Below are 25,044 nucleotides of genomic sequence, written 5' to 3'. Positions count from 1 at the left end.
GCTCTCTGCTATGGCCTGGGAAAGCAGTGGAAGATGACCCAAGTCCTTGGGCCCCCGCACCCACGTGGGAGACCTAGAAGAAGCTCCTGGCTCCTGGCTTCGGATCGGTGCAACTCCAGCTGTTGCAGCCATTTGGGGAGAGAACCATCGGATGGAGGACCTCTCTCTCTCTCTCTCTCTCTCTCTCTCTCTCTCTGCCTCTCCTCTCTCTGTGTAACTCTGATTTTCAAATAAAATAAATAAATCTTTAAAAAAAAAAGATACCCACATTCCACGTTAGAGGCCTGGGTTTGCATCCCAGCTCTGCTTCCAATTCCAGCTTCCTGCTAATGTGCACCCTGGAAGACAGTGATGACAACTCAAGTACTTGGGTCCCTGCTGCCCATATGGGAGATCTGAATGGAATTTTCGGTCCCTGTCTTCAACCTGGCCCAGCCCTGGCTGTTACAGGCATTTGGAGAGTGAATCAGCAGATGGAAGATTTCTATCTCTGCCTCTCTATCAAATAAAAGTTTTAAAAATAAAAACAAAATAAAATAAAATTCATGTTCAGGAAATGGTAAATCAGCAGTTTTCTTTGTAATTTGTGGTGCTCGGTTGCTTTTGTGCAGACAAGTCCTTTCTGTACCTGGTGTGTTGGCCCAGGACACAAGCGATGTCTTCTTCCACTCCAAAGATTTAGGTGAAGTGAACTGACTTTTTCAAAATGCAAGCTGTGCTTCCCCAGGAAAACATGCTGTGTAATCACGTCTAAATGCTTACAGTGGTACCTTTCAAACACAGCAACGTCTCTGGGGACTTTGTTGATTGATGTTTAGAAAACCAAGGCTATGTCGCCATGTCACCATGATCCTTTTTTCTTTTTTTTAAGGTTAAATAAACTAAATAAGTTATTTGCAGAGTTACAAAAAGAGGGGGAGGAAGAGAGAGAGGTCTTCCACCCACTGGCTCATTCCCCAAATGGCTGCAACAGCTGGAGCTGAGCCGATCTGAAGCCAGGAGCCAGGAGCTTCTTCCTGGTCTCCCACATGGGTGCAGGGGCCCAAACACTTGGGCCATCTTCCACTGCTATCCCAGACCATCAACAGGGAGCTGGATCGGAAGTGGAGCAGCCAGGACTCGAACCGGTGACCACATGGGATGCCAGCATCACAGGTGGTGACTTTCCCTGCTTCACCACAGCACCAGCCCCAATAAAAATAATTTTAAAAAATGTTAAAAGACACTTCAATGTATAGAGCAGCCATGAAGAAGAGCAAATTTATGTGTCAGTTTTAAGTAAATTAGTTGGCTTCCCGTAATTACAAAAAGAGGTCCCCATTCCCCTCTCCCTTACTACATTATTTTCCAAAGCAGCTCAGTCCTCAAGCCAAGAAACTGCTGGCTAGCGATTGCTTCTGTTGCCACAATCTTCTCAGTAAATAATGTTGGGAGCTGGGATGAAGCTTAATAAGAACTTTCTTGAATGTTCCCTGTTGCCCTGACATAGCAATCAAACCTCAACAACAGCCTTCATTGATGCAAAAAGTGAGCTGAGCTCATCCCTCACCCCCAGCTCCTGCTGTAAATAGTTACTAAAGGATGAAACTAAAGAAATAAGGGCTGAAGACATGAACAGGAGTCATAGCTCTCCCCTCCCATGCAAATTCAACAGCTCGATCTCTCCAACCACTAACATTTTAAAAAAAAGACTTTATTTGAGAGGCAGAGTTATAGACAGAGAGAAAGAGAGACAGAGAGAAAGGTCTTCTGTCTTCTGGTTCACTCCCCAGATGGCCTCAATGGCCAGAGCTGTGCCAATCCAAAGCCAGGAGCCAGGAGCTTCTTCAGAGTCTTCCATGTGAGGGCAGGGGTCCAGGTACTTTCCACTGTGTTCCCAGGCCATGACAGAGAGCTGGATTGGAAGTGGAACAGCTGGGACTCGAACTGGTGCCCATATGGGATTCTAGTGCCGTAGGCAGAGGCTTAGCCTTGTATGCCACAGTGCCAGCCCTCCTCCAACATTTTAATCAGCATGAGCCTATGACCATACAGGTGTTCCACCAGTGGATATAGAAGTATCAGGTGATCCTTTCCAAATTAGGAAATAATTGTTCTTGTGTTCATTTTTGTAACCGTAGTGAAGGTGTAGCCTGGAGAGGCAGAGCAGGCTGGGAGAACAGCTTCTGGAAGTTGTCCAGGAGGTTCCTCAGCTCAGCGTCGTTGTACAGGACAGCTCCCCAGCCCAACTCCATGATCTCAATCAGCGTACCCAGCGGCTTCCTAGTCCGGCAGAATTTCTTCCGGGTGTTTGATGGCCTTCCTCTGCTTCGTGGTTCTAGCGTCATCAGATTTCAAACTGGCTGACAGCAAAGCAGCGAGTCCCCTAGAGGAGTGAGACAAAAACGGCTTCCTGTGCAGAATGGCCAGCAGTTCCCGGCCCTGCAGTCACCAGCGCGTGACAGTGCCTGACCCCAGCCCTGGGTACGCGCAAACAGTTGCTGACGAGTCACACAGAGCTCCCTCAGCACACGGGCTCTGAAACACATCTCAAGTCACTTACCCTAAAAAAGTTGCCGTGCGTGGAGACACGGCACCCTCCTTAAGGCCAGAGCCGCTGATGGTGGTATCATTTGACACACTCACCAGCCTTCTAGGAAGAACAGCAGGAAAGCTACCTGAGGTATGCCCAGGTTCCCTCTGACCTCAGGATGCAGAGAGCTGCTGGGCTGGGCAGCCTCCCCCTGCCTGCCCACACACCTCACACCTCTTCATGCGCCTTGCTTGGGCTTCCCCACAGCATGGCTGTTTCAAGAGAGCTGATGTCCTACCTTGGTGGCTGGCCCAGGGCAAGCAGTTCAAGACACCCAGGTGGAAGTGCAAAGCTTCCTGTGATCTGTCCTGGGAAGTCCCAGAACTTCACTTCACTTCTGAAGTCTGTGTTTCCAAAAGTTGCTCAGTCCAGCCCAGATGAAGGGGAGGGGGACTTGGCTCCATTTCTTGAAGTGGGGGGGGCAAGGTCCCACTGCAGAAGAGCTGTGGGGTGGGAGATGGTTGTGTGGCCTTCTCTGAACACTACAGTCTGCCAGACCTCAGGATTCCAAATTTTCTAACAACGCTCCAGTGTTCATTTTAGTGGACTGGATTCCAGTAGAGAAAAACAGCCTCATTTTTGCTCTTGCTGATTTATTTGGATAAGATGGAAATTTATTAGACTTTCCAACCAACCAAATTTCTACATTTGAGTTTTAAACATAGTTAAGTGTTACTGTAATTTTTAAAAGATGTGTTTTATTTATTTGAAAGGCAGAGTTACAGAGAGAGGGGATGGGAGAGACAAAAAGGTCTTCCATCCTGTGGTTAACTCCCCAAATGGCTGCAATGGCAGGGACTGGGCCAGGCTAAGGTCGGAGTCAGGAGCTTCTTCCGGGTCTCCCATGTGGATGGCAGGGAACTGACTACTTGGGCTGTCCACAGCTGCTTTCCCAGGTGCATCAGCAGGAAGCTGGATCAGAAGTGGAGCAGCTGGGACTTGAACTAGCACCCATATGGGATGCCACAATCGTAGGTGATGGCCTCATCCACTATACCATAATGCCAGCCCTATTACTATGATTTCAAAGCAGCTATTGATTCTGAAGTAGCAGGCTTTTTAAAAATACAAATGTAGGCCGGCGCCGCGGCTCACTAGGCTAATCCTCCACCTTGCGGCACCGGCACACCAGGTTCTAGTCCTGGTCGGGGCGCCGGATTCTGTCCCGGTTGTCCCTCTTCCAGGCCAGCTCTCTGCTGTGGCCCGGGAGTGCAGAGGAGGATGGCCCAAGTACTTGGGCCCTGCACCCCATGGGAGACCAGGATAAGTACCTGGCTCCTGCCATTGGATCAGCGTGGTGCGCCGGCCGCAGTGCACCGGCCGCGGCGGCCATTGGAGGGTGAACCAACGGCAAAGGAAGACCTTTCTCTCTGTCTCTCTCTCTCACTGTCCACTCTGCCTGTCAAAAAAAAAAAAAATACAAATGAAGGGGATGACGCTGTGGTACAGTGGGTTAAGCTACCACATGCAGCACCTGCATCCCATATGGGCACAGGTTTGAGTCCCGACTGCTCCACTTCTGATCCACCTCCTGCTAATATGCCTGGGAAAGCAGCATATGACAGCCCAAGTACTTAGGCCCCTGCACCCACATGGGAAACCCAGAAGAAGCTCCTGACCCCAGGCTTCAGCTTGGCCCAGGCCCTGTCATTAAGGCCATTTGGGGAGTGAACCAGTGGATGGAAGACTTCCCTTTCTCCCAGATTCTGCCTGTCCCTCTCTGTAACTCTGCCTTTCAAATAAATAAAAAAAATAAATATTTTTAAAAAATCCAAGTGTCTGGATTTTAAATGTGATACAGATATTATAGTGATAAATTGCGTGTTTCCTACTGAGTTTTACAATGCTGGAGGCTAAATTTGAATAATGTAATAGTCGAAAGTTACAAAAGAAATGAGGACAAGGTAAGGACAGAGAAAGCAGCCTCCAGAAAACTCTCTACTAGCACTAATTCGTGACAACTCCCCTGAGTCTCAGTAAGACTTGAGTTTAGGCTCAACTGTCAGACTGGGAGGAATAAGCCCAAAAGAAAGCCGTCATTATAGACTGTCCATCATGTCACCTGTTGGGACCCAGTCAGCAGAAGGGACCTTGCATCTAGATCAAACCCCATCATCGGCACAGTTGAAAACACCATTCAGTGTGGATGGGTGCAGAAGAGGGAGAAGACCCAGAGAGAAGCATTGAGGAGATGTGGTCTGGAGGGCAGTCATGGAGATGGGCAGGAGGAGGTCATCGGAGCCCTGCAGGGGATGCAAGATGTCCCTACAGGCAGACACTGGGAGGACACCAGGAAGGCCCTGGACCAGGGTGGGGACGTTCTCAGACTCCCGAGAGACTGAACGTGCCAAAGCAAAGGGAAGAACACACAGTTGAAACAAAACAGGGTTAACACCAGTCACATTCTCTTCTGCCTTAAGGTTATCGGGGTCCTGGAAGCAGGGGGACGCTGAGGGCAGGGGCATTCGGCTTAAGTGAGTGATTTACTTTTTTTTTTTTTTTTTTTTTTTTTTTGACAGGCAGAGTGGACAATGAGAGAGAGAGACAGAGAGAAAGGTCTTCCTTTTTGCCGTTGGTTCACCCTCCAATGGCCGCTGCGGCCGGTGCACTGCGGATGGCGCACCGTGCTGATCAGAAGCCAGGAGCCAGGTGCTTCTCCTGGTCTCCCATGCGGGTGCAGGGTCCAAGCACTTGGGCCATCCTCCACTGCACTCCCTGGCCACAGCAGAGGGCTGGCCTGGAAGAGGGGCAACCAGGACAGAATCCGGCGCCCCGACCGGGACTAGAACCCGGGGTGCTGGCACCGCAGGCAGAGGATTAGCCTATTGAGTTGTGGTGCTGGCCTAAGTGGGTGATTTAAAAGCCATTTTCTGGACTCACCTCCAGAGAGCCCCAGGTCAGGCTGTCTGGGGTGCAGCTCAGGAATCTGCCATTTTTACAGCCACTCCAGGTGGTTCTGCGCCCCATGTTTTGAAAGCTGCAGTGAACAGAATCCTTTCCACGTGGTGGCCAGCTCAAGGGTGTTGAAGGCAACCGGGTTAAGGTTTCAACCCACAAAATAGAATGGTTAGAATCAGAGCCTGGCACATACCTGAGGTCCAGGAATAGTCAGAAACGGCACGATTTCACAAGCTTTGCTTTCCAACAACTATGCTAAAACTCTCACTGCCACATCAGAGGTCTGAAATGTGACCAGGAACATTGCACATCACTGAAAAAATCAGAAGAATTCAAGACATGTTCCCAGCCTGGGTTTGAAACCTGAACATTTGAGATGAAAAAATACTTTAAAAAAAAAAGCAAGAACAACCCTTGTTGATGGTAGAAAATTAAAAAGTTAGATAAGCAAAAATAATATTGTTAACATGCATGATCCCATCCCCCAGAGATACGCACAATTAACCCCTCGGTGTGTCTCTTTCCAGCCTTTGTCTAGACAAACACATCCATCTGTGGCTTTGTTTTTCTCCCATTTGCTGGGATCGTGCTGTGCACGCCTGGCTAGTGTGGCTGTTTTTCAAGCTGTAGGTTTAGAACCGGGTGCCGAGGTCATTCTCTCTGGCTCCTGGATCGTACGGTTTCCCGCCCCCACTTCCCTCCGTGTCTTGGCTTCATTCTTCTCTGTTGGCTGACTTGCCTTTGTGCCTCAGAGGGGCTGCTCTACAGATTGCTAACAGCTGTACCAGTACATGTGACTCTCACAGCATTGCACCAAGCAACAGCAGCCAGACAGAAGAAAACGTATTGTATGACCCATTTCTACAAAATTCCACAAAATCCCAACCAATTTCTAGCGACAAGAAATAGGTCAGTGATAGCCTGAGTGAGGGGTGGGGAGGTTGACTTCACATGGCACCAAAGGAACGTGGGGGAGTAATTCAATAGTCCCTGTTGTGATGATGGTGGTCATTCTTGGGTGCATGCTTTGTCAAAATTCACTGAACCTAAGATGGGGGCATTTCACTCTATGTAAATTACGATTCAATAAAATGAATGTGCCTTGCACTTATTCACTCTTCAAAAACTTGAGAAAGGGGGGACTGGCCTTTGGCAGAGTGGTTAAGATGTTGTTTGGGGTGTGCCTGCCTCACACTGGGTATGGAGTACTGAGTATGAGACCCACATCTGGCTCCTGACTCCAGGTTCCTGCCAATGCACATCCTGGGAGGCAGCAGTGATGGCTTGGCCAGTTGGGTTCCTGCCACCAACGTGGGAGACCTGGATTGAGTCTCAGCTCCCAACATCAGCCCTTAGCCTAATGTCAGTCATTGTGAGCATTTTGAGAGTGAACCAGCAGCTGGGAGCTCTCTCTCTCTCAAACAAATACATGTGCTTAGATGTTGGAGAAAGGGAGTCTTACTGGGTAAGCTGGAGTCCTAACAGCCAAGGCTTCAGGGCCACTGCTAAAGACACAGATTGGGGTAGATGCATGGCTAAGGCCTGAAGCTGAGAGCTGGAACTCCAGTCAGCCTCCCTTGCTAGAAACAGCCCTGAGACTCAGGGGTAGACCCTAGTGGCCATGTCGGTGTGGAGGGATTCAATCCACCTGCCACTGGTCCAGGGTAGACACATAACCCAAGCCAGGTCAGTTCTTCCCCGAGAGTTTTCAAACAGGAGCCGGGGTGGGAGAATCAGAACATCACTGGTGGGAGCCTGGTTGCATGCGAGGCACAGACGCTGCTGGCAAACAGGTCTCCTGTCTCAGAGGACTACTCAGTGTGTAAAGGACTGGGGCAGAGGGCAAAGTGCTGGCAAGAGGATCTCTGCAGAGCCGAGTGGGTGTGCAGCCGAAGCAGTCAGTGACCCCAACCCCAGAAGGCTAAAGGGACAACGTGGAAGTGCCCAGTAGCTTTCCTCTCTCAGGGCTGGAGAAAATTCCAGGGACAGGGCTGGGTCTGGGTCAGCATTGCCAGAGCAGTTGTAAACGGAGGGTGGAGTGTCCCCAGTTAGAGCTGCGAGCCAGCCACGCGGCAAGCCAGAGATGGGGCTGAGAGGGCATTCGCTGTCTGCAGTTTCCGTGGACGTTTATTGAGCACTTCTGGCGATCCAGCAGTGAGCGAGGCAGACAGGCCTCTGCTGTCCTGAAGAATCCACAGAACTCGGCAGTCGACAAAAAGAAAACCAGACACGGGGGGATTTCTAGACAATGATGTGTTCTGGGAAGCAATCAGTGATGGGGGAGAAAAGGGGCTTCAGCGGAGAGCAGGCCACGCCCCTCCCTGAGACATCCAGGAGGCTGTGCAGCTGCAGAGGGGAGCTTTCCTCCATTTTTGGTCACAGTTTGATGCCTCCTGGAAAGTGAAACAAGGCTGGTGCCTGACATTTCAGACTGCACAGGACCACAGCCCCTTCAGCTTCGTTAGGAATCACCTCCCTCCCCACTGCTCACATCAGTGCCGCCTTCCAAGGCCCGCCGCGCTCTGCGACGAGCAGTTCGTGTCCCTTTGGTGACAGCTCTAAAGTGGACGAATGGCTGGGGACTGGCTGGCTCAGAGCCCCCACGCGCACCGCCCACCTGCCGTGGCCATACATGCCTGCACAGGCCAGGGATGGACGTGGTGAGGCTGCAGCCAAGACTGCCACAGCAGGATTATTTTAAACCTCCCTAATTCATTTTCCCTAACATGTTAAAATGTTAAGAGCCTATTAGCGAAATTCTAAGCTCAAAGTAAGTACTTAACCAGCAATATCCCCAAATCTCAGCTTTCTGTTGAACTTTTGAGTGTTTTTTTCCAACTTTAAAAAATAAGGAGGCAGGCAGGCGCTTGGCCTGATGGGTGAGACACCAGCTGGGATGCCTGCAGCCCCTAGCAGAGCACCTGGTTCAATAGCCGGCTCTGCCTCTGGCACTGGCTTCACTCCTCACTTCAGTCTGCTGCCAGTGCAGAGCCCGGGAGGCAGCAGTGCTGGCTCCGTAGTCGAGTTCCTGTCGCCCATGTGGAGACCTGGACTGGGTTCCCAGCTCAGCTGCAGCCAGGCCCGTGCTGCTGGGCCTTGACTGGCATTTGCGTGAGACCACTCTCTGTCTCTGTCTCCCTGCCTTTCAAGTAAATAAATTAAAACATTCTTAAAGAGGCAGGCAATTGGCACAGAAGTTAAGATGCTACTTGGAATCACCCATGCGGGGGATCCAGATGGAGTCCCGGCTCCTGGCTGTGCCCATTGCAGGAGTGAAACAGAAGATGGAAACTCTCTCTCTCTCTTTGACTCTCCCTCCCTCCCTCTCTGTCACTCTACCTTTCAAATAAATCAAATACATGTTTTTTAAAAAAATGCAACGTGTCGGTGGGTGGGGTGGGGTGCGTGGTGCTGTGCTGTAGATTAGGCCTCCGCCTGAGGCACTAGCATCCCATATGGGCGCCAGCTCCAGTCCTGGCTGCTCCACTTCCAATCCAGCTCCCTGCTGTGGCCTGGGGGAGCAGTGGAAGATGGCCCAAGTCCTTGGGTGCCTGCAGCTAAGTGGGAGACCTGGAAGAAGCTCCTGTCTTTGGATTGGCCCAGCTCCAGCTGTTGTGGCCATCTGGGGAGTGAACCAGCAGATGGAAGACTTCTCTCTCTGTCTCTACCTCTCTATCAATCTGCCTTTCAAATAAACAAAGTACATCATTTTAAAAGGATAAGCATCACTTTATATTGATTTTACAGATAGATTTTAATTTATTTTCCTTCTTTTAAACAAAATTACTAAAAATTCATAATATTTTACATAATCATGTTCTATTGGCAATTGATAAAGGATTAAAAATATTTTTTAATTGTAATAAAAATATAAAAATTTGACCATATTTATCAAAAAATCAGCCAGAGACAGACTCTGGGGCCCACTGAGAATCACGGGCTCTCTGCCACGCTGGGCACCTGATCCTGGGAGACAGAGGCACTCGGGCCTGATCAGGCGCCACATTATCAGGGAAGTTTGGAAATGCCGATAAGAAAGGGCAGCAATATTTAATAATATTTAACAGGGTGCTCTCCACATAGTGGCTCAAACAACTGGAAGTTGCAAAACTTGCATGATGATGTTGCTAAAGAAATCACGACAAGGGCACAGAGGGTCAGGCTCCCACCTGTGATGCCTGCAACCCTGTGAGCGGCAGCTTGAGTCCTGGCTGCTCTGCTTCTGATCCAGCTCCCTGCCGACATGCCTGGGAAGCAATGGAAGATGGTCCAAGTGCATGGGTCCCTGCCACCCATGTGGGAGGCCCGGATGGAGTTCTTGGCTCCTGGCTTTGGCCTGGCCCAGCCTGAACCTCTGTGGACATTTGGGGAGTGAACCAGGAGACAGATTTCTCTCTCTCTGTCTCTCTCTGTCTCTCTGTCTCTCTGCCTCTCCTCTTTCTGTGTAACTCTGCCTTTCAAATAAATAAAACAAATCTTTTTTAAAAATTGCAATGGAGACTATTATAAGACTATTTCCAATTCAGCATGGGCATAGACTTGATTTTATCTATTCTATTTCTATATTCCAGTGTCAGCTTTAAAATGTTTAAATATGTTTATTTAATAACATGCTGATATTATTAAAAACAGTTTTATCTAATTATTCATAAAGTAATGATCCACTAGGCCTTATGGCTGGTTTAATATTGTGAACAGGGAGACATAGAGTTGAGGGAAATTTTTTTTTAATGTAATGCACTAAAGTGTAGCAAAACAAAGTATCTTTGGGTATGCATTGGGTTGGGGGAACATGAAGCTCTCAGAGATTTCATAATGGGTCCATTTTTTTTAGTAATTTTAAATATTTATTTATTTATTTAAAAGGCAGAGTTAGAGAGAGACAGAGACAGAGGCAGAGAGAGATCTTCCATCAGCTGGTTCACTTCCCCAAATGGCCACAATGGCCAGGGCTATGCCAGTTGAAGCCAGAAGCTAGGAGTTTCATGTAGGTCTCCCATGTGTGTGCAGGGCCCCAAGCACTTGGGCCATCCTTCACTGCTTTCCTAGGGGCATTAGCAGGGAGCTGGACAGGAAGTGGAGCAGCTGTGTCACTGAGCCCAGGGTGATAGCCTTTTTGCTGGAGGTACCTTGGCTCTGTAGTTACCTGATACACATATGCACCCATCAGTTCTCCAAACTGAGCAAAAACAGGGAGCAGAAATGACCAGAGCTCATAATGGCAGCGTTACCTTAGCAAATTCACACAAGGAAATAAGAAAATGCATGCTGCAGATAACGACGCCGGAACAGGGAAGAGCAGTCCAGGAACCAGGGCACAACGGGAAGGGTAAGCAGTGGTGCTGGAGAGGACCGCCCAGGCAAGCATCTGAAAACTCGCCAGTCTGATGCCTGTGGCCCCGCAGCCTGCAGGCACCCCTTCTCAAGGTAGCCCCTAGCCACAAATGCTAGTCTACCACAGGTTCAGAGCCTCATCTACATTTCTCTACCAATGCCATTTAATCTGATTTTCTAGGATTTTTTTTGTTCTCTGTGGATCTTGGTAACCAAACAGTTGAAACTTTCTCAGCTTCAAAACAGCAGCTGGGCGCCCAGCCGAGCCCTGGGTTAATGTTCTGGCTGCGGTGTGTCCCATCTGAAGGTACCTGCTGTTTCTCCCACTCCTCGTATTATTTTATTTATTACAGCCTGGTGTTCCCAGGGGATGTAAGTGCCGGTGAGAACAAAAGCACACAAGATGCCCCGACAAACAGTCCCTGCTCTTCTGACCTACGCTGGGGCCTGCTAGGAAAGGGAAAGCCTTGCTCGGCTTCCTGAGAAAGCGACTGTGAAGAGGGTTTTCAGCTGGGTATTGTTTTTGGGAAGGGTTCAGATTTTTCCCTTAACAGAACAGAAGGAAAGAAATCCAAAGATCATCCTAACAAAAATAGAGGCAGCGCTCCCAGGCTCAGTGTCTGCTCAGGCAGTTAGACTACGGAGGCCTGTTTGGGTAGATCTGTTCCCCAGACTCGTTCCAAACTCAGAATGTTGTGAATATCTGTTTAAGCCTAAAGAAACTGTCTGTAAGTAGAAAAGGAAAAAAGCAAAAAAAAAAAAATTGTTGGCAATTTCGGATGAGTGACTTTGCAGACTAGCATCGAATCCCATTTCACTGCACACCTTCGGCTCCCGATGGAAAGGAATGAAAGACGAGCAAAATAAATATCAGTGCTACAACCACAAACACTGAGAAAGCTCTGCTGCACCTCGGCAAGCAGTAGGCATGGAGGGAGGGAGGGAGGCCAGGCGAGGGGGGCAGCGGAGGGGGGGGCAGGCGGGCTCCACTCCAGAACACCCTGCCTCCCTCCCCCCACCCCCCCAGGAAACAGCATCCTGGAATAATTCATGGAGGTCCCAGCCACTAGCATCCCCTAATTAGAAAGATCTGGAATTTAAGCTAAAAATAGACCCTGGGCCAACCAGCTCATTTGCAATTACTTTTACCTTTAAAAATAGCTTTGCTTCAGGCCCAGGTTATAAGCAGCTGCCCCACAGAGAGCTGGGACTCAAACTGGCACCCATATGGGATGCTGGTGTAGCAGGTGGTAGCTTAACCCACTACACACAATGCTGGTTCCCATTCTTAATTTTTAAGATGAACAAGTAAACCACTTTCTATTAAAAATTAAAAATGGAGGAGGGCGGGCCTAGCCAGAGCTGATGGGCTTCAGAGGCTGGGTTCCACCTGGGACCTGGGACCCCAGGCCTGTCACAGGAAGCTGGACCAGGAGCATCATCAAACACCTGGAATCAGTGTTTGCCCGTCCGCTCAGAGGCCTGCAGCTCCTCCTTCTGCAAATCAAGATGGGAGAGACGGGCATCACAGCAGGGTCTGGTGACGGAACCCCAAGATAAGCATTTTCCCCTGTTGCGGGTTAGGTACCAAGTGTGGATTAACCTCTCAATTTTCAAAAGTGAAAAAGCATGAGTAAAAAAAAAAAAAAAAAAAAACCATGGGAGTCCTAAAAATATTCTTAAAAAGAAGACTAAAGCACTCAGGAGGAAGGCATGCTATTGAGTGAGGGGGACGGCTGGGGACAGGAGTGGCCAGAGCCGAGCCTTCCGAGCAGGAGGCTCACTTTCTCGGGCAGTGCAGGGTCTTTGTTGAAGAGCCTCTCTCACAGGGTGTGATTCGCCTTGAAGATGAAGCCTTCTAGGCACAGCCAGACAGGCTGGTGAGCAAACCCATCCAGAGGTAGGAAATGAACCAGAAGCGGGAGGAGCTGGAACAGACCAACTTCCAACAGAGGGGGTGTGCGTCTGGGGAGAGGAAGGGCTACAAGTTTGAAAACCATGGGGAGAAAGTAGGCCCTGAGCAGAAAGGAGAGCAAACAGGAGGCAAATAAATGAATGAGCTGGGGGCTGGCGCTGTGGTGCAGCGGGTTAAGCCGCGGCCTGCAAGCGCTGGCATCCCATAATGGCACTGGTTCAAATCCTGGCTGCTCCACTTCTGATCCAGCTCCTTGCTAATACACCTGGGAGAGCAGCAGAAGATGATCCAAGTGTTTGGGCCCCTGCACCCATGTGAGAAACCCAGAAGAAATCCTGGCTCCTGGCTCCGGCCTGGCACAGCCCTGGCCATTGCAGCCATTTGGGGAGTGAACCACTGGATGAAGATCTGTCTCTCTGTCTCTCCCTTTCTCTCACTGTAACTCTGCCTTTCAAATAAATAAATAAATCTTAGAAGAGGAAGAAGAAACGAATGAGCTCAGGATGAACAGAGAACCTATAAAACTCCTGTATGTGCCACTGGACTTTCCACAGGACTCCTGATGAAAGGTTGACCCAAGGTCACCTGGATTTCCGTGGACAGGTTGATTGCAGGATAAAGTTGAAGCAAATATTAGATGGCACATTTTCATTGTGATCCAAATAAAGCAAAAATATGTACCCTGTGAAGAAACCACTGAAAAATGAGGTTCTCGAATGCACCAAAACGAAAAGCTGCCCAGAGCAAAGGCAGAGATCAATACAGCTTTTTCAAACAGGAATCAGATGAGACAAAAATAATATCACTAATATAATAACATAAATAATAATATAACTAATAAAATAATATAACAGGCATGTGGAGCAGCAGGTGATGCCAGCATCTCATTTCAGAGCACTAGTTCTGTTCCACTTCCAATCCAAATTCTTGCTAATGCACACAAGAAGACAGCTGAAGATGGACTAAGTACTTGGGTCCCTGTGGCCAGCATCTGGAGACCTGGATAGAGTTTCAAGCTCCTGGCTTTGACCTGGTGCAAATCTGGCTGTTAAAAGCCCTTTGGGGGCTGGCACCGCGGCTCACTAGGCTAATCCTCTGCCTGCAGTGCCAGCACCCCAGGTTCCAGTCCTGGTTGGGGCATCAGATTCTGTCCTGGTTGCCCCTCTTCCAGTCCAGCTCTCTGCTGTGGCCCGGGAAGGCAGTGGAGGATGGCCCAAGTGCTTGGACCCTGCACCTGCATGGGAGACCAGGAGGAAGTGCCTGGCTCCTGGCTTTGGATTGGCACAGTGTGCCAGCCTCAGCAGCCATTTGGGGGGTGAACCAATGGAAAAAGGAAGACCTTTCTCTCTGTCTCTCTCCCTGTCTAAATCTGCCTGTAAAAAAAAAAAAAAAAAAAAAAAAAGCCCTTTGGGGAGTGAACTAGAGGATGGAGAGATGGAGATCCACCCATCACTCTCTGTCAATCTCTCTTCCTCCCCACTCTTTTCCCTCTGCCTTTCACATAAATAAATACATAAATGCATAAAATACATAAATATATGAAAGTAACATAAGGGACTGTGAAAATACATGAAAAGAAGTTTCTAGATGCAGCAAGAATAAACAATCCACAAAAATAGAAGCCAAAGATCATCCTAAAATGAAAAGGAAAATGGAAAATTATAAAACAGGTGGAGAAAATATGATAAATACAGAAAACAAAAGAATTAAAGAGGATGAAACAAGAACACCAAAACAGACCTAACAATTGAGGATGCCATCAAAGGAACTCCTGAATTGAAAAGAAAATCCAGTGTGAGTAGATTTAAAGGCCACTTCAGGCAAAATCTATAGAAAGACACAAATTCTGAAAGGCAAAGTTACACAGAGAGAGGGACACACACACACACACAGGTCTTCCATCCACTGGTTCACTCCCCAAATGGCCACAACAGCCAGGGCTGGATCAAGCCAAAGCCAGGAGCCAGGAGCTTCTTTTGGGCCTCCCATTGTGTGCAGGGGCCCAAGCACTTTGGCCATCTTCTGCTGCTTTCTCAGGTGCATTAGCGGGGAGCTGGGTCAGAAATGGAGCAGCCGGGACTCAAACTGGCGCCCATATGGGATGCTAGTGTAGCAGGTGGTAGCTTAACCCACTACACACAATGCTGGTTAATTTTTAAGATGAACAAATAAACCACTTTCTATTAAAAATTAAAAATGGGTGTGTTTTTTGACACGATAAACTATTCCAAACTAGTGTCTTCCTTAATGGCTAATATTTGGAGTATTCCCACTAATAGGTTAAAACCATCACCACTCCTGCTTACCATTGGTCCCAAAATTCCAGTCCCTGCATAACAAGAGAAGGAAGTGAAACAGAATGTTGGCAAGGTATGCCGGAGTGCACTAGAACAGAGCTCCCTGTGTAACTGTGTGCTGGTACCTCATAGCCAATGCCCCCCACCCCGCCCCGTCAACACCAGGACCCCTCCTGCCTCTGGCAATCTCTGCTCTACCTTCCTCTTCTTTAAGATCAACTTTTTAAAGCTTCCTCATATGAAACAGAATATGTGGTACAGAATATGTGGACAGGTTATGTTTCTGGTCTACTTCACTTATCTTAATGTCCTCGGGTTCCATCAATTTTCCTATAAATAACAGGATCTCATTCTTTTAAGGGCTGAATAATATTCCACTCATCTACAAATGGCCCACATAGTGTATTGCAAATCTTGGCTATTGAGATTGATGCTGTAGCACAGTGGGTAAAGCCACTGTCTTTGGTGCCAGCATAGCATATGGGCACCAGTTTGAGTCCTAGCCATTCTACTTCCAATCCAGCTCCATACTAATGGCCTAGGAAAGCAGTGGAAGATGGCCCAAGTGCTTGGGCACCTGCACCCATGTGGGAGACCAGGAAGAAGCTCCAGGCTCCTGGCTTCAGATTGGCCCAGCTCTGGCCATTTCAGCCATTTGGGGAATGAACCTGCTGATAGAAGATTTCTTTCTCTCTCTCTTTGTCTCTCCCTCTCTCTGTCTGTAACTCTGCCTTTCAAATAAATAAATATTTAAAAACTAAAACTTGGCTATTTCCTTTCAGTAACTTTGTTGAGATATTAGTGGAGAGGTAAAGCACTTCCATCCGGGCAGATCAATGAAGCTCACACCCTTGACCTTCACCACTTGTGCTAGGCTTCCCTTTCTCAGCAGGTGTTTACGTCAACACAGCCCTGGCCTTTACTTGTGGGGACTTAGCCTGAGGATGGTGCAGACACGGGTAGTGCTTAGTGGAGAAGTATCCTCCACTCTTTTTTTTTTTTTTTTAACAGGTTGATTTATTTAAAAGCAGAGTTGGGGGTGGGGTATCGATCTTCCATCTGCTGATTCCTTTCCCAAATGACCACAACACCTGGGGCTAGGCCAGCCTGAAGCCAGAAGCTTGGAACTCCATCCAGATCTCCTATGTGGGTACAGAGGTCCAAGCACTTGGGCCATCTTCCACTGCCTTCTCAGGCACATTAGCAAGGAACTAAATTGGAAGTGGAACAACTGGGATTTGAACCAGCGCCTATATGGAATGCTGGTGTCACAGCTCCAGCCCCCAATCCTCTTATCATCTCTTTTAAAAAACACTGAAGCTATACAATCCTGTTATGTATCAGCAGCAATCCTTGTTATATCCAGAGGCTGTAGTCATGGCCATCCTGAACCAGTGAGGTCTGCCATCTCTTTTAGCAAATGAAGACCATAAACAAGTTCCTCAAAAATTGCTCTGTCACTTCGGTAGAAAATAGCCACATATGGCTATTTCTTTTTTCTTTTTTTTTTTTTTTTTTTTGACAGGCAGAGTGGACAGTGAGAGAGACAGAGAGAAAGGTCTTCCTTTGCCATTGGTTCACCCTCCAATGGCCGCTGCGGCCGGCGCGCTGCGGCCGGCGCACCGCGCTGATCCAATGGCAGGAGCCAGGTGCTTCTCCTGGTCTCCCATGGGGTGCAGGGCCCAAGCACTTGGGCCATCCTCCACTGTACTCCCTGGCCACAGCAGAGAGCTGGCCTGGAAGAGGGGCAACCGGGACAGAATCCGGCGCCCTGACCGGGACTAGAACCTGGTGTGCCAGCGCTGCTAGGCGGAGAATTAGTCTAGTGAGCCGCAGCGCCGGCCCATATGGCTATTTCTTAAGAATTAATTATTTATTTGAGATAGAAAGAGAGAGGACAGGGAGCACTCATCTACTGATTCACTCCCCAAGTCATGAGAGCCAGGGGCCCAATCCAGGTCTCCCACGTGGGTGGCAGGATCCGACCACTTGTGCCATTACTGCTGCCTCCCAGGGTCTGCACTAGCAGGAAGCTGGTGTTAGCAGCAGAGCCAGGATTCAAACTTGGGCACTCAAATATGCACCGTGGTCATCCCACATGTGGCTATTCAAATTTAAATTAAGTGAAGTAAGCTGGTGCCACAGCTCACTAGGCTAATCCTCCACCTGCCGCACCAGCACACTGGGTTCTAGTCCCGGGTCGGGGCGCCGGTTTCTGTCCCGGTTGCTCCTCTTTCTGTCCAGCTCTCTGCTGTGGCCTGGGAGTGTAGTGGAGGATGGCCCAAGTGCTTGGGCCCTGCACCCCATGGGAGACCAGGAGAAGCACCTGGCTCCTGGCTTCGGATCAGTGTGGTGCACCAGCCACAGCGCACCAGCCGCAGCAGCCATGGGCCATGGAGGGTGAACCATCAGAAGGAAGATCTTTCTCTCTGTCTCTCTCTCTCACTGTCTACTCTGCCTGTCAAAAAAAAAATTAAGTGAAATATAATAAAACTTGAAATCCTATTTCTTAGGCACAGTGGCCACATTTCAGTAGTCACACTCGAGTAGCGGCGGCCCAGGGAACAGCTCAGCTATAGAACACATTCAGCATCACAGAAAACTCCACTGGGAGGGACAGCACGGGTCCAGGTAATTCTCACACTCTCTTCTGAAGGGAACTGAAACAAAGGAAGTCTGCTCTGAGGGTAGCGTGTTAGGCCATGAGCAAAGACTGCACAGTCCTCTTGCAGGCAGGAAGTCGGGGATTCCTTCACCTTGACCTTCTAGTCTTGGTTCACCTTGGATTCTTGGGGTCTTCAGCGGGAAGACAAGAAGAACTTTTAAAAACTCTTGCATCGGCACCGCGGCTCACTAGGCTAATCCTCCGCCTAGCGGCGCTGGCACACCAGGTTCTAGTCCTGGTCGGGGTGCCGGATTCTGTCCCGGTTGCCCCTCTTCCAGCCAGCTCTCTGCTGTGGCCAGGGAGTGCAGTGGGGGATGGCCCAAGTACTTGGGCCCTGCACCCCATGGGAGACCAGGAGAAGCACTTGGCTCCTGTCATCGGATCAGCGCGGTGTGCCGTTCGCAGCCATTGGAGGGTGAACCAACGGCAAGGGAAGACCTTTCTCTCTGTCTGTCTCTCTCACTGTCCACTCTGCCTGTCAGGAAAAAAAAAAAAAACAACTCTTGCATCTGAATAAGAAAGACTGCTCTGCCAAGGCTTCCTGCTGTTTTCTATTTTTAATCCAGTCTGTTTGGAGATCCCAGGAACCCGTTTGGGGGGTGCTTCCTGGGGCTACTGAGAGGGGACATTTTCTCATCCCCCTGCCTCCCGGCCCCCTCTCCAGGAGAGCAGGACGCTGGATTCTTGCTTACTACACTACATATGCATACCCTGCCGGCTGAAGATGGAAGGGGAAGAACTTAAGTCCTGATTCCCAGTTCTGCCGCGAACTGACAGGTGCAGGACTGGTCTGCCCTCCAGAATCTGGGGTATGTGGTGATACCTCTCACTACCATTTAAACCATTGTGTTCAGTTTTCAGGGTGTGTGTCGGGAAGCTGGCACACTCCAGCACATGCTTGGGGTAGCAGATCTAAGCTGGTAGGGACAGCCACAGTAAAACTCACAGCCCACTGGCAGCTTGCCCAGAGCTTCTAGGAACACGGAGACGGCCTCCCTCCAGAGCAGAGGACAAAGGTCCAGGGGCAATGGGCTGTGTGTTGGCACTTAGGGACCGGAAAGAGCACCAGTTTTACACCACGGGTCAGCTTCAGACGTCATTCACTCAGTTACTCATTACACGTCTGTAGACACTAGGTAAGCTGTAAGGTCAAACAGGTGTGGAGGCGACAGGGTGCCTCTGCCAGGGGCCCTCCCTCCCACTCTCACCAATCCCCTTCTTGGTGCCATCCCCACCCCTCTCCCAGCTAGACTTAGGCACCATCTGTGTCAGGGCTGGATCAGGCCCAGTGTGGACGTGGGAGCTGAGGGAGCACACTGAACCTGGCCCCCCTCTCAGCAACGGGAACGGTAGACCCCAGCCTGTTCCTGCTCACCACGCCCACTCTGAGCAGATGGCCCTACCCGGCCCTACCCAGGTGCACTGATCCATTCGGGAGCCACTCCACGCTCAGGCGCTGGTAGGCACCCTGCCCCCTTGCCAGCTCGCGTATGCCCCTGTGGTTTCACTCTCCTTGCTCACGTGGGGAGCTCACATACACTCTCAAAGCCGCCTTACACAGTCTTTCTTCCATGCGCCTGACTCATCCCCAGCCACGCTTCTCGCCAGGACAAAATGGATCATTTTTTTCTCCCTGTACACTCCACATGGGCTTCAGACACAGCCCTGCTCACTTGGTCTCCAGCACACTTGTTTCTGTGCCTATTTCTCCTGCCAGGACTTCATCCTGAAATCTGTACATGTGACATACAGGAAGCCATCATCAGGTATCTACTGACATGAAATGAGAAGAAATGAAATCATGAAGCCTTTCCTGGGGCCACCGTGTACCCTGCACTGCCTCCACTCTGCCAGAGCCGACAGATTCCGTTTTCCTGGAGTGTGGCCTAGAGGTGGTAGAACCAGCAGAGGAGAGCTCTCTGTCTCTGTGCTTCTCAAAATAGGCTAATTAATTTCAATTGTTGTAAAACTGTGATGATGGCTATGCAACACTGAATATAGTCCAAGCCATCGGATGGGCAAAATGAATGGTGTGTACATTATACATCAATAAAGCTGCTTGACATACTAAGCAAATAAACCCCCAAACAGAGCCAGCCGCAAGCCTCCTTCCTGTCTCCACAGCAGGGATGGCGTCCTGTTTGCCTTGGGTCCCTTTGCCTTCCTGCTCACTGGAATCCTCCCCGCCCGCCAGCAGGCTCGTGTTTGCTCTGCTGCAACACCTCGAGGATGCACTGGGCCCCATGCCGGACTTTTCTCCGTGGTCCTTGCCAACTAGGTCAGAGTCAGGGAGGGGGAAGAGCCCGGCCGGCCCAGCCGCTATTTCAGAGGGTGACAGCAGCAGGGCGTGAGAAGCAGCCACAGAGCCGCCCTCCGTGAGGATCTCTTGGATAGGACTCCAGGCTGCTTTCTGCTGGCTGAAACCTCCACTGCTGACCCCGGAGGTGACACTGGATACCAGGGTGTGGCTGGAAATAGGGAAGCACTTCCACTGGGCAGTGATGGGCCCTGGGAGCCACAGCTGCGAGAACTTGCCTTTCAAATGGCTTCACGCCCACACTTAATCTTCCCACCTCCAGTCTGGGAGGAACAGGGCAGCACTCTGCATTCCTGCTCCACACCTGATGCAGCGCACTCACGTCACCTGCCCACGGTTTCTGAAACGACTTATGTGGCTAAGTGTGCTGGAGTGGGATTTTTAAAAAAGCTTCACGTGGGAGACCTGGATAGTGTTCCAGGCTTCTGGTTTTGGACTGGCCCAGTCCTGGTTATGGCAGGCACTTGGGGAATGAGATCTCTCTACATCTCTCTGCCTTTGAAATATAATGAAAATAAATTCAGAAGAATTCAAAACACATGTTTCGCCAATAGGGGTCTTAATTATGCTTCAATCACACAATGGAATGCCGTGCACATACTAATAAGAATTAGTGATAGTTTAAGAAATGTTGAAATGGAATGGCTACCAAGATGCATTTTTAAGGAGAAAAGCATGATGCAGAACAGTGTGTGACACGCTATTTGTCTAAAAGAGGGAGGCAAAGAGCCCATATATTTGTAGTTGCCTGTATCCAAATAAAACGGCTCTGGAGGACACATAAGACAGAGGTGAGCTGTCAGACCCCAAGACCCTGGGGCTGCAGCTTCCTGCTATTCAGGCTGCATGGGGTTGGCGTGTGAGTCACACTGATAAGACAGCACAGATGGGATGGTGGATTCCAAGGCTAGCCCATGGGACACTGTGGACTTTGTCTTGTTCACCTGGGTAATTCACCAGCATGTCACCAGGACACTCAAGCAGCCCCATGGAGAGATCCACGTGTCCTGCTGACAGCCGCATGGACAAGTCATCCTGGAGGTTTATCCTCTCGCCCGAGCAAGCCTTGAGGTGACTGCGACCCCAACTAAGATTTTACTACGACCTCATGAGACACCCAAAACAGCTCCTCCTCCCCCAGAGGAGCTCACAGGGGCAGATGTGCAGTGGTTAAGCCTCGCACTGGGAGGCCACGTCCCACATCACAATGCTTCTGCTTGAGTCCTGGTTCTGCTTCCCACCCCAGCTTCCAGCTTACGCACGCCCTGGGGAGCAGCAGGTTGGGCCCCTGCACTCACACAGGAGAGATGGATTGAGCCCTTGGCTCCCAGTTTCAGTCTGGCCCAGTCCCAGCAGTTGCATGCATTTGGGGAATAAGCCAGCAGATGGGAGCTCTATTTTTTTTTTTTTAAAGATTTATTTATTTGAAAGGCAGAGTTACAGGGAGAGAGGGAGAGACAGAGAGACCTTCCATTTGCTGGTTCACTCCCAAAATGGCCAAAACAGCCAGGAACCAGGAGCTTCTTCTGGGTCTCCCACTGGGTGCAGGGGCCCAAGCACTTCGGCCATCCCCCGCTGCTTTCCCAGGCACATTAGCAGGAAGCCAAATCAGAAATGGAACAGCTGGGACACGAAAAAGTGCTCATATGGGATGCTGTTGTCACAGGAGGTGGTTTTACCTGCTATGCCACAGCACCGTTCCCTGTTTCTTCGAAGTGCTTTGAGGAGACAATTTATGTAAGTCTGGTGCATTTGAAGACACTGTGGACTTTTAGGAAAATGTTATTGGAAACTGAGAGAAAGGGACTGCAGTTAGGGGAACTGGAGCACTGATGGGCGCAGCTTGCAGCTAGGTGGGCATAAATAGCCTTCCTTTTACCATTATGAATATATATATTTTTTTTGTTTCAAGGACAGAGTTACAGACAGAGGGAAAGAGAGAGAGAGATCTTCCATCCATTGTTTCACTCTCCAAAATAGCCACAATTGCTGGGGCTGCTGGGCCATGCCTAAGCCAGGAGCCCAACTGGAAGTGGGTCAGCCAAGACTCAAGGTGGCATCCATAGGAAACAGCAGCATCACAGGTGGTGAGCACACCACCACCTCACAATGCTGGCCCCTACACAGTGCCTCTTATCCCAAGATGGCTAGCACAGCCTGAAGCCTCCTGGCTGCATTCAAGGATGCAAAACGTTTCCCAGAGGTTCCCAGAATTCTTCAGCTTCTACTTCATTGGCTAAAACTATGTCACCTGATGCTCTTGGCTGCGAGGAAAAGCAATTTTTTTAAAGATTAATTTACTTATTTGAAAGGCAGAGTTAAATAGAGAGAGGCAGAGAGAGAGAGAGAGAGAGAGAGAGAGAGGTCTTCCATCCGCTGGTTCACTCCCCAGATGGCCGCAACGGCTGGAGCTGCGCTGATCCGAAGCCAGAAGCTTCCTCTGGGTTTTCCACATGGGTGCAGGGGCCCAAGGACTCAGGCCATCCTTCACTGGAAAGCAAGTTTTTCTCCTGAGGTTCTCTGATGGAGGGGGCCAAGGAGAAGGAAGACGGGACTTTGACCTTCACCACTGTCTCCTCAAACCCTGGAGCAGCACTGGGGCTCTGAGGTGCTTAATGAGCAGCTGGTGCGACGAACAAATGAACAACCAGTGCTCTGCAGTGCATCCCCAGGTGCCAAGTTAAGAGTCCTGCTTCCTACAATGATTAAAAATGAATCTGATCTGGGCCAGTGTGGCGGTGCAGCAGGCTAAGTTGCCTCTTGTGACACTCACATCCCATGTTGGAGTAGGGGTTCAAGTCCTGGCCACCCTGCTTTCAGTCCGGCTGCCTGCTAGTGTACCTGGGAAGGCAGCAGAAGACAGCCCAAGTACTTGGGTCCTTGACATTCACATAAGAGACCTTGATAGAGTTCCTGACTCCCCAGTGCAGACTGGCCCAGACCTGGCTGTTGCAGCCATTTGGGGAGTGAACCCACGGATGGAAGACCTCTTTTTCACTGTCTCTCCCTTGTTCTCTGTCATTATGTCTTTCAAATAAATCATTTTTAAAATTGAATCTTATGATATCTAGCAAATGCAATGTACATACTATCAGAAATCACTGGTGGGACTGTGGGAGAGATCCGCACTGAGCATTCTTTTTAACTAGGTCTGAGCCGTGCACTTTGAGTCATAAAGGAGTAAACCAGGTATGGACAGGGTGCACTATCACCTTCACAGCGGATCAAGGGCGCGGCTTAGGTGAAGCCGGAAACCACCCACCCAGAATTAGACCCACCTGTCAGGTGATCAACAGCGCTGCAAGCCAGGGCCTGGGCGCGGCTGGCTCCTTTACTGCCAGCCAGCGGGAGGGCAGTAGGTGGGCAGAACCAGGCTCAGCTGTCTTCCCCAGCTGACTGCCACGTGCTCCTCCCTGGAGAGTAGCGACAGGAGGGGAAAGAGGCCGGAGGGAGTGACGCTAGGGGATGGAACGAGGGGAAGGGAGTCTTTCCCAACCCCCCAGGGGTCACGGTCATGTTTCCCTTGCTCCACGCCAGCAGCAGTGCAGCGCCCGGCACCGGAGATGGAAGTGCTTACTGCAAGTCCTCCTGTCTTCCCCACGGCAGGGAAATAACGTTCCCTTCCTCCCTCGACATATGTAGACTTCACTTCTCCTCGGGATTGCTCAATTTCTCTTCCTGTGTTGCAATTCCCCCAAGCATGTGACTCCGGCTTGGCAATTCTCCCCGCGGGGCGGCAGGGACGGTGCAGCAATGCCCTGCACACCGCGTCCCTGCACCACAAACTGCCCTCGCTGGCGACCATGCCCTCCTGCCCCTGCCCCTGTCCCCGCCCAGGGGTCTCCTCGCCCCACCCAGCTCCAGGACCATCCACCTCCCCGGCATGCAGTGCCAAGAGGTGGAGGACTTTCTCTTTTCGCCATCCAACATTTGAACCCCTTTCCTGGGTCTCAGAACTCCCAACTTTATGGTTTTATTGACCGCAAAAGCTCACCACTCCACTAGAAAAAACTGGATCAATCCTTCCCTTTCCCAGCTTCCCCTGCGCATCTGCAGACTGCGCATGTGCCCCAGGCTGGCCAATCAGAGAGGCCTGTGCCAGACTGTGGGGGCGGGAGGCCGCGGGTGATGATGGGAGGTGAGGCTTCCCCAGGATGTGCCCTGTTGGTGGAGGGGAAGGCGGCAGATCTGCGTCGCTGGTACAGCAGGGACAGCCATGCTTGCCGGGGTGCACACCACTGTTTCACGGCAGATACGGTTCCAGGAGAGGCCGTTGATCCAGACTGGGTCACTCTGAACCCAATTCTCAGGCCTTGTGGGTCTGAGCTGCCCATTTACCTTTAAGTATGGAGGGTGGGCAGTTTAGAGAATGAGCTCATTCAGATTCATTGAGGCTTAAATCCTGACTCTGCGTGAGCCAGAGTGACCAAACGCAGGTTCCCACGTACTGCTTAACGCTGCCAACTCAAGGGTTGGGGCCGACTTGCTTTCCCAAGAAGGCTGATTTCTCAGGAGCAGGGGCCCTGCATGTATTTTAGCGGCAGGCACTGTGGCGCGGTGGGTTAATACCCAGCCTAGGATGCGCGCATCCCACGTCGGAGTGCCTGGAGTGGGGTCCCACCTCTTCCTCCAACCTAGCTTCCTACTCATGTGCACCTGGGGAGGCAGCAGGGTCCCTGCCACCCTCATGGGAGGGCTGGATGGGATTCTGGGCTCCTGGCTTCAGCCTGGCCCAGTCCCAGCTGTTGTGGGCATTTAAGGAGTGAGTCAGCAGATGGAAAAATCTCTGTGTCACTCTGCCTTTCCAATAAATAAAAATAAAAAACTTAAATTGTAATGCATTTCAGACCCCTCCCCCCGCCTTCACGGCCCGGTCAGCTCTCCACCTGCATACATAATGGCATGTACACCTGTGTACAGGTAGAACATCTCTGGAAGACACACAGAACCTGAGATACCTCAGGAAAGGCTAAGCCAGGAGCCGGAGTGACACTTGCTCTTCCCTGCGCCTTCTGGAATAAGGAAGAGCTTCGAGAAGCTCATGGG

At 50.3% G+C, this 25,044-nt stretch overlaps 1 long non-coding RNA gene across 2 annotated transcripts; it reads right to left on the bottom strand.

The window, feature by feature from the left end:
* Window positions 1-1,672: 1,672 nt before the first annotated feature.
* Window positions 1,673-24,753, bottom strand: LOC127484458 (uncharacterized). Of its 2 annotated transcripts, none has more exons than XR_007911465.3 (3): window positions 23,993-24,753; window positions 23,277-23,411; window positions 1,673-2,365 (listed from the first exon to the last, which is right to left on the bottom strand). It is a non-coding gene; the product is annotated as an uncharacterized LOC127484458 (long non-coding RNA). The 2 variants fall into 2 exon arrangements; XR_016224359.1 differs by lacking the exon at window positions 1,673-2,365 and adding an exon at window positions 6,931-7,863.
* Window positions 24,754-25,044: the final 291 nt, after the last annotated feature.

The sequence above is a fragment of the Oryctolagus cuniculus genome, chromosome 17 (genome assembly GCF_051225735.1).
Source record: "Oryctolagus cuniculus isolate XC-2025 breed Fujian yellow rabbit chromosome 17, ASM5122573v1, whole genome shotgun sequence".
Classification (NCBI taxonomy): Eukaryota; Metazoa; Chordata; class Mammalia; order Lagomorpha; family Leporidae; genus Oryctolagus; species Oryctolagus cuniculus.
Note: the sequence above shows the minus strand (reverse complement) of the source record. Positions and strands in the feature narration are given on the sequence as shown.